Source organism: Spea bombifrons, chromosome 2 (assembly GCF_027358695.1).
Source record: "Spea bombifrons isolate aSpeBom1 chromosome 2, aSpeBom1.2.pri, whole genome shotgun sequence".
In the NCBI taxonomy this organism is placed as follows: Eukaryota; Metazoa; Chordata; class Amphibia; order Anura; family Pelobatidae; genus Spea; species Spea bombifrons.
This window is the reverse complement of record NC_071088.1, coordinates 135,154,802-135,165,973: the sequence shown is the minus strand read 5'-3', so window position 1 is coordinate 135,165,973 and position 11,172 is coordinate 135,154,802.

The following is an 11,172-nucleotide window of genomic DNA, read 5'->3' as shown; positions in this document are numbered from 1 at the left end:
TAACTGTTTTGCTGTGACATTTTATTTTATTTCTAATTCTTTTCAAGAAAAATTGACTGTGACGAGCTGTACTAAGCAAAGCTTCAAGCTACTAGCTGTAGTACTAAAATAATTCTAATCTTCTTTAATCTTAATCTATAATATATTATAAATAATAATATTCTAATTCATAATCTATAATATAAGTAATTCTAATTCTAAATTCTAATTCATAATCTATATTCTTCTATCTATAATACATAATATATAAGTAAATTAGTTCTAATCTATTAATATTATATAACTTAATATTAATTAATAAATCATATACTGAATCTGATTTAACCTCACTTTAGCTTAGTGGGTTTGAGAGCGTCTGCCTAGAGGTAGACTTATAGTAAGGAAATATAACTTTAGGCTAGCATAGTGGTAGGCTAAGCTCTTAGGCCCGTGTAAATTCAAATTAAAAATAAAATACTGCTAGTTATTAAATAGTTAATCTTGAGTTAATAATTTAAATAACTTTAGGATTTTGGCAGATTGCACACAGCACAGTGCAGTAGTGCATAGTTTTACTTTTTAAGCAGTAGCACTGAAGAGAACTTCCTCTAATTTTTTTGTCTTTAATTCGTTTTTCCTTTTTTTTATTTTTATTTTTTTATTTTTTTTTTTATAGTTTTTTAAACACTACACTACACTACACTACACTACACTACACTACACACACAACACAAAATTTGAAATGGATCCTCCTTTTGGGACTAAGGAGGGACAAGCTCCATCTACCACCACCACCACCACCACCACCAGCACCACCACCAGCACCACCACCAGCTCTAAGATGCAGCCTTTGCGTCAGTCTAGTCGGCCAAGTAGGCCAAGCTCTCGCTTATCATTTGGGGAAGCATTGCTTGAAGGATCATCAAGTAAAGGAAAGGCACCAAAAGCAGGCAGTAGTAGTGCGGCTAGGCCCACAAGCTCTATGGTTTTTTACGGAAAGCCTAAAGCACCAGAAGCACGTTCAAAGTTAAAGGGTAGCACAAGTAGTACCAGCCCAGTGACTAAAAAGAAGTGCCTTTTGCCCCAAGCAGCATCTTCCCCATCCACCAGCAGCATGCAAGGTACCAAGCAGAGCCAAATTAGCAGCAAGACTCAGAGGGGTCCCAAACCAAAGCGATCTCATTCCTTTGTAGGGAAAACCACCACCACCACCACCCCCGCCTCTACCACCACTAGTGCTGCGCCTACTGTTCCCACTGGTACCGCCACGCCATGTCCTCCTAGTACCTCTAGCAAGCCACCAAGTCCTTACAAAATTTTTGTAAAGACAGTTAGAGAGAGGGCTACACATAGTGGAACTCCACCTAGCGAGGTAGCAGAGGAGCCTGAGACTGAGAGGCCAAGTGCAGAGTCTATTCTTCCTGCTCGCACTACTACTAGTCACGAGTCTCACGACGATATCAGTCTTAGCTCCAGCCTAGCAGGAATTCCATTCGATCTGGCTAATGAAGAGCTAGACTATGAGCCAGAGGAAGTAGAGGAGATGAGTGGTCAGGAATCAGATTCCTCAGGGAGCAGTGTCCAAATGACTAGTGCACAATTTTCCCCTGAGCCTCCACCTTCTCCGCTACGATCATCACCATCACCACCACCAGCAGCAGCAGCAAAACCTAGCAAATCTAAAGCAATTAGCAGTCCCACTATGGCCAGTACTGTTACCACCAGTCCCACCACCACTAGTTCTGCCTCTGTTCATCCACCCCGAGCAGTAAGAGCAGCACCCAAGGCACACTCCAAGGCTATGCGCGCCCCAATTTGGGAGCACTTTGAAAATGTTGAAGAAGGGCGCTATGGAAAGTGCAAACATTGTGGGAAGCTAATAAGCAGAGGGAAAGTGTCTGGCCATTTTACCAGTGCTAGCATGAAGCATCACCTCAGCACTCAACACAACGCTGTGCTATTGGGGAAAGATGCAGAGGTAAAACTTAGTGCAGGCAGCATAGCTGGTGGCCGTGGAAAAACCCCAACAGCTTCTTCTTCTGAGCCAATAGCAGCAGCAGCAGCAGCAGCAGCAACTAGTGCTGGCAGCCAGAGACCAAGGCAGGTTGGAGCACTGCATGTCCAGCCCACCCTGGAACAATTTGTGGCATTCCAATCCAAAAGGTCAATGCCCAAACAGCAGGCCAATAAAGTAACGCGACTGATTGGTCAGTTCATTGCTGTTGGAGGGGCATCCTTCTCTATGATCGAAGGGGAGCCTTTCAAACAATTGATGGCGGCTGTGGCTCCACAATATACAGTTCCGTCACGTTCCACTTTCAGCAGGAACATTGTCCCCTCATTGTATCGGTCCTGTGTTGCAGCAGTGAAAGAGGAGCTTTCCAAGGCTGCTGGTCAGTCTGTTCATTTCACTACAGATTTGTGGAGTGCACCTAGCGGCCAGCATGCCTTTCTTTCTTTGACAGCACACTGGTGGCAGCCCGGTGTGTCTAAGGAAGCTGCTGCAGCAGGCTACCGATCTTTCCTTCTCCATGCAGAAGTGATGGATGAAAAGCACACTTCCCAAAACATTCTGCATGCGATGAGGAAAATGTTTAGCCTTTGGGTGGGAGCAGAGGCGGGCACCAATGTTGAAGTTGGTTTTGTGGTAACTGACGGAGGTGCCAATATGGTGAAAGCGCTGCGAGATGGTCATATTGTTGGTGTGCGCTGTGCAGCCCACATCATCCATCTTGTAGTGAAGGCAGCAATGTCAGAAGGAACTAATGTGGCAGCAGTAGTTCTGTCCCGCTGCAGAAAGATCGCTGGGCACTTTCACCATAGTGTTAAGGCTAGCCAACTTTTGAGGGAAGAGCAAGAGAGGTCAGGTCTTCCCGTACACTGCCTACGTCAGGATGTCAGTACACGGTGGAACTCCACGTTAGACATGCTAGAGAGGATTTTGGAGCAGCAGAGGGCAATCCATAATCTTGCCTCAGAGCACAATATTGGGATTACCTCTCCATTGAATAGGGAGGATTGGACAGTGATCGCCCAGCTAGTGGCAGTCCTTAAACCATTCAGGGATGCCACAGAAAATTTAAGCTCAAACACTGCCAGTCTGGCCCAGGTAATCCCAGTGTTCTCCCATCTAGGCAGCAAGATGGATGTGTTCCTTGGAAACCGTGAGGCTGTTCAAGGTGGCACTCTACATCCTGACGTAGCAGCCATAGTCAGGAAGCTGAAGGATCTGCTAAAAGTACACCTTCGCAAGCGAATGGAAGAGAGTCCCGAAATGATGCTAGCGTGCCTTTGTGATCCAAGAATTAAGGGAAAGCTAGCTTTGAAATTCAATGTTCTCAGTAGCTACCGGGAGCAATTGGTCAACAAGGTGCGTGACTGGCAGCGTAAAATGGGAATGCTGTCCGAGGAGGGTGAGGTGCAGGAGGAGGAAGAGATGATGTGGTCTGCTACCCCTAGCAGCAGCATCAGCAGCAGTGCCACAAGCAGCACAACACAGCTGAGTGGAGCAGCTGCGTTTTGGGAAGAGGCACTTGGCAGTATAGTTGGACCATCTGACAGAGCTAGCAGCAGAAAGGAGAGTAGTGCTGCTGAAATGGTCAAACTTTACCTCTGTGAAGTTCCTTCTGCTCCTAATGTTGATCCTCTTAGCTACTGGGATGAAAAGAAGAGTGTGTGGCCTGCACTCTCATGGGTTGCGCAGCAGCTTCTATCATGTCCGCCAACCACTGTTCAAAGTGAGCGCGTGTTTTCTATGACTGGAAACATACTGAGTCCACAGCGCTCACGCATGGCACCTCATCTGATGGAGCAGATTGCCTTTCTTAAATTCAATCTGCCCAAATTGGGTTACCCAGCTCTTAGCTTGGAAAGTTAAACTTTTTCTCTCTAATGTTTAAGGTAGTTTCTCCCCCTGGTTGCACTTGCTGCGGTGTGGCAATGCCTGCTACCTCCGCTGGTGTAGCCAATTTACGCTAGGGCCTAGTGTCTGAGCTCTGTAAGTCCGCTCCCAAACGCCTAGGACTGACAGTCTTTGGATGCTTTGCCCTGGGGTGAAACAGGTGAGTGGGTCGTCAATTGCCCACTCATTCACCTTTTTCCGTTTCCAACGCTGCTGCTGGTGGTGGTGCCAGTATCTTTTGCCAGTTCGCTTCCTGGCTGAAATCATGCCTCAGATGTCCCTAATGGAAAGGGTAGTTTCTCCCCCCTGGTTGCACTTGCTGCGGTGTGGCAACGCCTGCTACCTCCGCCGGTGTAGCCAGCTTACGCTAGGGCCTTGTGTCTGAGTTCTGTAGGTCTGCTCCCAAACGCCAAGGACTGACAGTGCTTGGATGCTTTGCCCTGGGGTGAAACAGGTGAGCGGGTCGTCAATTGCCCACTCATTCGCCTTTCCCAATTCTGCTGCTGCTGGTGGTGGTGCCAGTGTCTCTCTTCAATGCCAGTTCGCTTCCTGGCTAGTGTCATGCCTCGAATGTCCCTGATGGTAAGGGTAGTTTCTCCCCCCTGGTTGCACTTGCTGCGGTGTGGCAACGCCTGCTACCTCCGCCGGTGTAGCCAGCTTACGCTAGGGCCTTGTGTCTGAGTTCTGTAGGTCTGCTCCCAAACGCCAAAGACTGACAGTGCTTGGATGCTTTGCCCTGGGGTGAAACAGGTGAGCGGGTCGTCAATTGCCCACTCATTCGCCTTTCCCAATTCTGCTGCTGCTGGTGGTGGTGCCAGTGTCTCTCTTCAATGCCAGTTCGCTTCCTGGCTAGTGTCATGCCTCGAATGTCCCTGATGGTAAGGGTAGTTTCTCCCCCCTGGTTGCACTTGCTGCGGTGTGGCAACGCCTGCTACCTCCGCCGGTGTAGCCAGCTTACGCTAGGGCCTTGTGTCTGAGTTCTGTAGGTCTGCTCCCAAACGCCAAGGACTGACAGTTTTTGGATGCTTTGCCCTGGGGTGAAACAGGTGAGCGGGTCGTCAATTGCCCACTCATTCGCCTTTTCCAATGCTGCTGCTGCTGGTGGTGGTGCCAGTGTCTCTCTTCAATGCCAGTTCGCTTCCTGGCTAGTGTCATGCCTTAAATGTCCCTAATGGAGAGGGTAGTTTCTCCCCCCTGGTTGCACTTGCTGCGGTGTGGCAACGCCTGCTACCTCCGCCAATGTAGCCAGCTTACGCTAGGGCCTTGTGTCTGAGTTCTGGAAGTCCGCTCCCAAACGCCAAGGACTGACAGTTTTTGGATGCTTTGCCCTGGGGTGAAACAGGTGAGCGGGTCGTCAATTGCCCACTCATTCGCCTTTTCCAATGCTGCTGCTGCTGCTGCTGGTGGTGGTGCCAGTGTCTCTTCTCTGCCAGTTCGCTTCCTGGCTAGTGTCATGCCTCAAATGTCCCTTATGGTAAGGGCAGTTTCTCCCCCCTGGTTGCACTTGCTGCGGTGTGGCAACGCCTGCTACCTCCGCCAATGTAGCCAGCTTACGCTAGGGCCTTGTGTCTGAGTTCTGGAAGTCCGCTCCCAAACGCCAAGGACTGACAGTCTTTGGATGCTTTGCCCTGGGGTGAAACAGGTGAGCGGGTCGTCAATTGCCCACTCATTTGCCTTTTCCAATGCTGCTGCTGCTGCTGCTGCTGCTGGTGGTGCCAGCATCTCTTCTCTGCCAGTTCGCTTCCTGGCTAGTGTCATGCCTTAAATGTCCCTTATGGTAAGGGCAGTTTCTCCCCCCTGGTTGCACTTGCTGCGGTGTGGCAACGCCTGCTACCTCCGCCAATGTAGCCAGCTTACGCTAGGGCCTTGTGTCTGAGTTCTGGAAGTCCGCTCCCAAACGCCAAGGACTGACAGTCTTTGGATGCTTTGCCCTGGGGTGAAACAGGTGAGCGGGTCGTCAATTGCCCACTCATTTGCCTTTTCCAATGCTGCTGCTGCTGCTGCTGCTGGTGGTGCCAGCATCTCTTCTCTGCCAGTTCGCTTCCTGGCTAGTGTCATGCCTTAAATGTCCCTTATGGTAAGGGCAGTTTCTCCCCCCTGGTTGCACTTGCTGCGGTGTGGCAACGCCTGCTACCTCCGCCAATGTAGCCAGCTTACGCTAGGGCCTTGTGTCTGAGCTCTGGAAGTCCGCTCCCAAACGCCAAGGACTGACAGTGTTTGGATGCTTTGCTCTGGGGTGAAACAGGTGAGTGGGTCGCCAATTGCCCACTCATTCGCCTTTCCCAATTCTGCTGCTGCTGCTGCTGGTGGTGGTGCCAGTGTCTCTTCTCTGCCAGTTTGCTTCCTGGCTAGTGTCATGAATCAAATGTCCCTAATGGTAAGGGCAGTTTCTCCCCCCTGGCTGCCTCTGTCTGCGGTGTGGCAACGCCTGCTACCTCCGCCGGAGTGGCCAGCTTACGCTAGGGCCTAGTGTCTGAGCTCTGGAAGTCTGCTGCCAAACGTCTAAGACTGACAGTGTTTGGGTGCTTTGCCCTGGGGTGAAACAGGTGAGTGGGTCGCCAATTGCCCACTCATTCGCCTTTTCAATGCTGCTGCTGGTGGTGGTGCCAGCATCTCTTCTCTGCCAGTTCGCTTCCTGGCTAGAGTCATGCCCAAAATGTCCCTAGTGGTAAGGGCAGTTTCTCCCCTCTGGCTGCGTCTGTTTGCGGTGTGGCAACGCCTGCTACCTCCGCCGGAGTGGCCAGCTTACGCTAGGGCCTTGTGTCTGAGCTCTGGAAGTCTGCTGCCAAACGTCTAAGACTGACAGTGTTTGGGTGCTTTGCCCTGGGGTGAAACAGGTGAGTGGGTCGCCAATTGCCCACTCATTCGCCTTTCCCAATTCTGCTGCTGCTGCTGGTGGTGGTGCCAGTGTCTCTTCGATGCCAGTTCGCTTCCTGGCTAGTGTCATGAATCAAATGTCCCTAGTGGTAAGGGCAGTTTCTCCCCTCTGGCTGCGTCTGTTTGCGGTGTGGCAACGCCTGCTACCTCCGCCGGAGTGGCCAGCTTACGCTAGGGCCTTGTGTCTGACCTCTGGAAGTCTGCTGCCAAACGTCTAAGACTGACAGTGTTTGGGTGCTTTGCCCTGGGGTGAAACAGGTGAGTGGGTCGCCAATTGCCCACTCATTCGCCTTTTCAATGCTGCTGCTGGTGGTGGTGCCAGCATCTCTTCTCTGCCAGTTCGCTTCCTGGCTAGAGTCATGCCCAAAATGTCCCTAATGGTAAGGGCAGTTTCTCCCCCCTGGCTGCCTCTGTCTGCGGTGTGGCAACGCCTGCTACCTCCGCCGGAGTGGCCAGCTTACGCTAGGGCCTTGTGTCTGAGCTCTGGAAGTCTGCTGCCAAACGTCTAAGACTGACAGTGTTTGGGTGCTTTGCCCTGGGGTGAAACAGGTGAGCGGGTCCCCAATTGCCCACTCATTTGCCTTTCCCATTTCCTTTTCCATTTCATTAATTTTCTTCTGATACACAACCAACCAAACATAACACACACAATAACACATATAACACATATAACACACAGTGACATCACACATAACACACATACACACACACTTACAATGCACAAAACACAAGGACCTTTTCCTTATTTGCCCTGGCCTTCACTCACTAATAGCATTACATTAACACTATAACTCACACTTCACCCTATAACATTTTTCCATCCACATACCTGCCAACAGACCCAACTTTTTCAGGGACAGTCCTGCTTTTTTCCAGTCCTGTCCCATCTAATTTAGCTAAACTAGGTATGCAAAATGCAAATACACATAGGTAGTTATAGCTCGGTAGGTAACGCTACTATAAACATTTAATAAATATAATCAAGTACTAAATAATAAATCTAACTTTAAAATACATTTAAATAAACCCCTATTTTTTTTTAAAAAAAAACATTAAAATTAAATTATTATTATTTAGACATAATCCATCTTTAACCAAACCAGTGCACTGCTACTAATCTTAACCATAACCGTACATTAACCCTAAGCTATTTTTTAGTTCTTGTCCAACATTTTTCCATCAGCATACCTGCCAACACACCCAAGATTTTGGTGGACAGTCCTGCTATTTTCCAGTCCTGTCCAATAAGTAAGTTGGGTTGTTGCAAAGTATGCCATTGTAAATAGGTAGCAAATGTTAGGCATGTAAAGTGGTCCAAAATCAATTTAAAAATGTAAAATATTCCCTATTCTTTTATTAAACATCTATGGACAGTACACCTCGGTATGTGTGTGCAACTCTATTGGTCGTTTCGGCAGGGGGCTCGCCTGCCATCAACGAATGAAGTGCATTCTGCAGTTCTGCAATTCACTCGTTGATGCCAGACCAGCCCCCTGCCGAAACGACCAATAGAGCTGCACACACGTACCTTCACGGCAGCTGCTGCTGCTGTGATGTGTTATTAACCCCGTATTAACCCCTGCTAGGCAACCAGGAGGAAAACGAAGATTAAACGAGCACGAAGAATGTCCGCGAATATTCGCCCGAAGAGAAGACAGGAACGGGCGAATATTCGCGGAATACGAAGATTTTTTTTCCCCCGAAGACGAGCACGAAGACGAACACGAAGAGCCCCCTGGTGCCCAAGTCTAGTTTTTACTCCACAAAACAGACACGGAGTATGAAATAAACCTTACTATAGAGAATTTTAAACAATAACTGAGCATAAAACCCAGCGCAGTATACAGTAATATAACCCCCAGCGCTGTATACAGAAATATAACCCCCAGCGCTGTATACAGTAATATAACCCCCAGCACTGTATACAGTAATATAACCCCCAGCGCTGTATACAGTAATATAACCCCCAGCGCTGTATACAGTAATATAACCCCCAGCGCTGTATACAGTAATATAACCCCCCAGTGCTGCATACAGTAATATAACCCCCAGCGCTGTATACAGTAATATAACCCCCAGCGCTGTATACAGTAATATAACCCCCAGCGCTGTATACTGTAATATAACTCCCCAGCGCTGTATACAGTAATATAACTCCCCAGCGCTGTATACAGTAATATAACCCCCCAGCGCTGTATACAGTAATATAACCCCCAGCGCTGTATATAGTAATATCACCCCAGCGCTGTATACAGTAATATAACCCACAGCGCTGTATACAGTAATATAACCCACAGCGCTGTATACAGTAATATAACTCCCCAGCGCTGTATACAGTAATATAACTCCCCAGCGCTGTATACAGTAATATAACCCCCCAGCGCTGTATACAGTAATATAACCCCCAGCGCTGTATATAGTAATATCACCCCAGCGCTGTATACAGTAATATAACCCACAGCGCTGTATACAGTAATATAACCCCCCAGCGCTGTATACAGTAATATAACCACCAGCGCTGTAAACAGTAATATAACCCCCCAGCGCTGTATACAGTAATATAACCCCCAGCGCTGTATACAGTAATATAACCCCCCAGCGCTGTATACAGTAATATAACCCCCAGTGCTGTATACAGTAATATAACCCCCAGCACTGCATACAGTAATATAACTCCCAGCGCTGTATACAGTAATATAACTCCCCAGCGCTGTATACAGTAATATAACCCCCAGCGCTGTATACAGTAATATAACCCCCAGCACCGTATATAGTAATATAACCCCCAGCGCTGTATACAGTAATATAACCTCCCAGCGCTGTATACAGTAATATAACCCCCAACGCTGTATACAGTAATATAACCCCCAGCACTGTATATAGTAATATAACCCCCCCAGCGCTGTATACAGTAATACAACCCCCAGCGCTGTATACAGTAATATAACCCCCAGCGCTGTATACAGTAATATAACCCCCCAGCACTGTATACAGTAATATAACCCCCAGCACTGTATACAGTAATATAACCCCCAGCGCTGTATACAATAATATAACCCCCCAGCGCTGTATACAGTAATATAACCTCCCAGCGCTGTATACAGTAATATAACCCCCCAGCGCTGTATACAGTAATATAACCTCCCCCAGCGCTGTATACAGTAATATAACCTCCCCCAGCGCTGTATAAAGTAATATAACGCCCCAGCACTGTATACAGTAATATAACCCCCAGCGCTGTATACAGTAATATAACCCCCCCATTCAGTAATGTGGGTCAGTTGGTGACAATAACCTGGTTTTATCTCATTTTGTCCCAATAAACTACCTTTATTTACAGACCTAGAGGCCGCCGTTGCTGACGCTTTATGGCGAGTACTAAGTCATGTTTTGCAAAGGGGTCAAATACTTATTTCACTGAGTAAAATCAATTTATAACTTATTTGAAATGTGATATTCTGGATTACTTTGTTGTTATTCCCTACCATTAAAATGATAGACTGATCGTGTATTTGTCAGCGGGTAAAAATCAGCCGGGGATCAAATAATTTTTTCCTTCACTGTAATTCCTTCCGGGAAATCCATCAGTAACCATCTTCCTAAACTTCCAAAGGTTTTACATTGAGTGAAGCATGGGGACAGCACCTTTAAACACACCTCTGCTCATATATTATATTATATTATATTATATATATATATATTATGGGAGGAAAAAAACACAAAACCGCACATCTCTACCGACGTCTTTTATTTACTTTGAGCTTCTTGAAGTTACAATCGACACACGGTTCAAGTAAATGGCAGGATATCGGGCAGTGTTTGTATTCGGGGGCCACTTCCCGGCCCACAGCTACATGCTAAAAGTACTTTTATAGAGCAAGGGTGTCCAACCTGCGGCCCTCCAGCTGCTGCAGCACTACATCTCTCAACAGCTGGAGGGCCGCAGGTTGGACACCCCGTTATAGAGGATCTCCGGCTCCCACGGGCATCGCCGAGGCTGAAGGGTCTCGCCTCGTATAACACGTTGTATATGGGTTATCCTCAACATACACATATATATAAAAATCTACTAAACACGGATCAGCCTCCGGCGGCGGGGGAGGGGATTCAAACCATAACAAGAACATCAAAACCGCGACAACATTTAAATTCCCTCTAAAGCCATAAGAGAAGTCTTTATTGTTAACATTTATCCCAATAACATTTTTTTTTACTAATTCCCATTTCTAAAGCCCCCCCCGTACAGAGGGGCATTGCCTCCGTCACAGCTTTTCATCATCGCCAATTAGTGTGATTGTTTTTTGAGATATTGGTTCAAACTTGGTAAAAAGTGGCTATTTTAGGTTACAGGAGCTGAGGTTTGTGGCAAAATGTGGCAGGACTAGCATATCGACCGACTGTCCTTATCTCCTCCG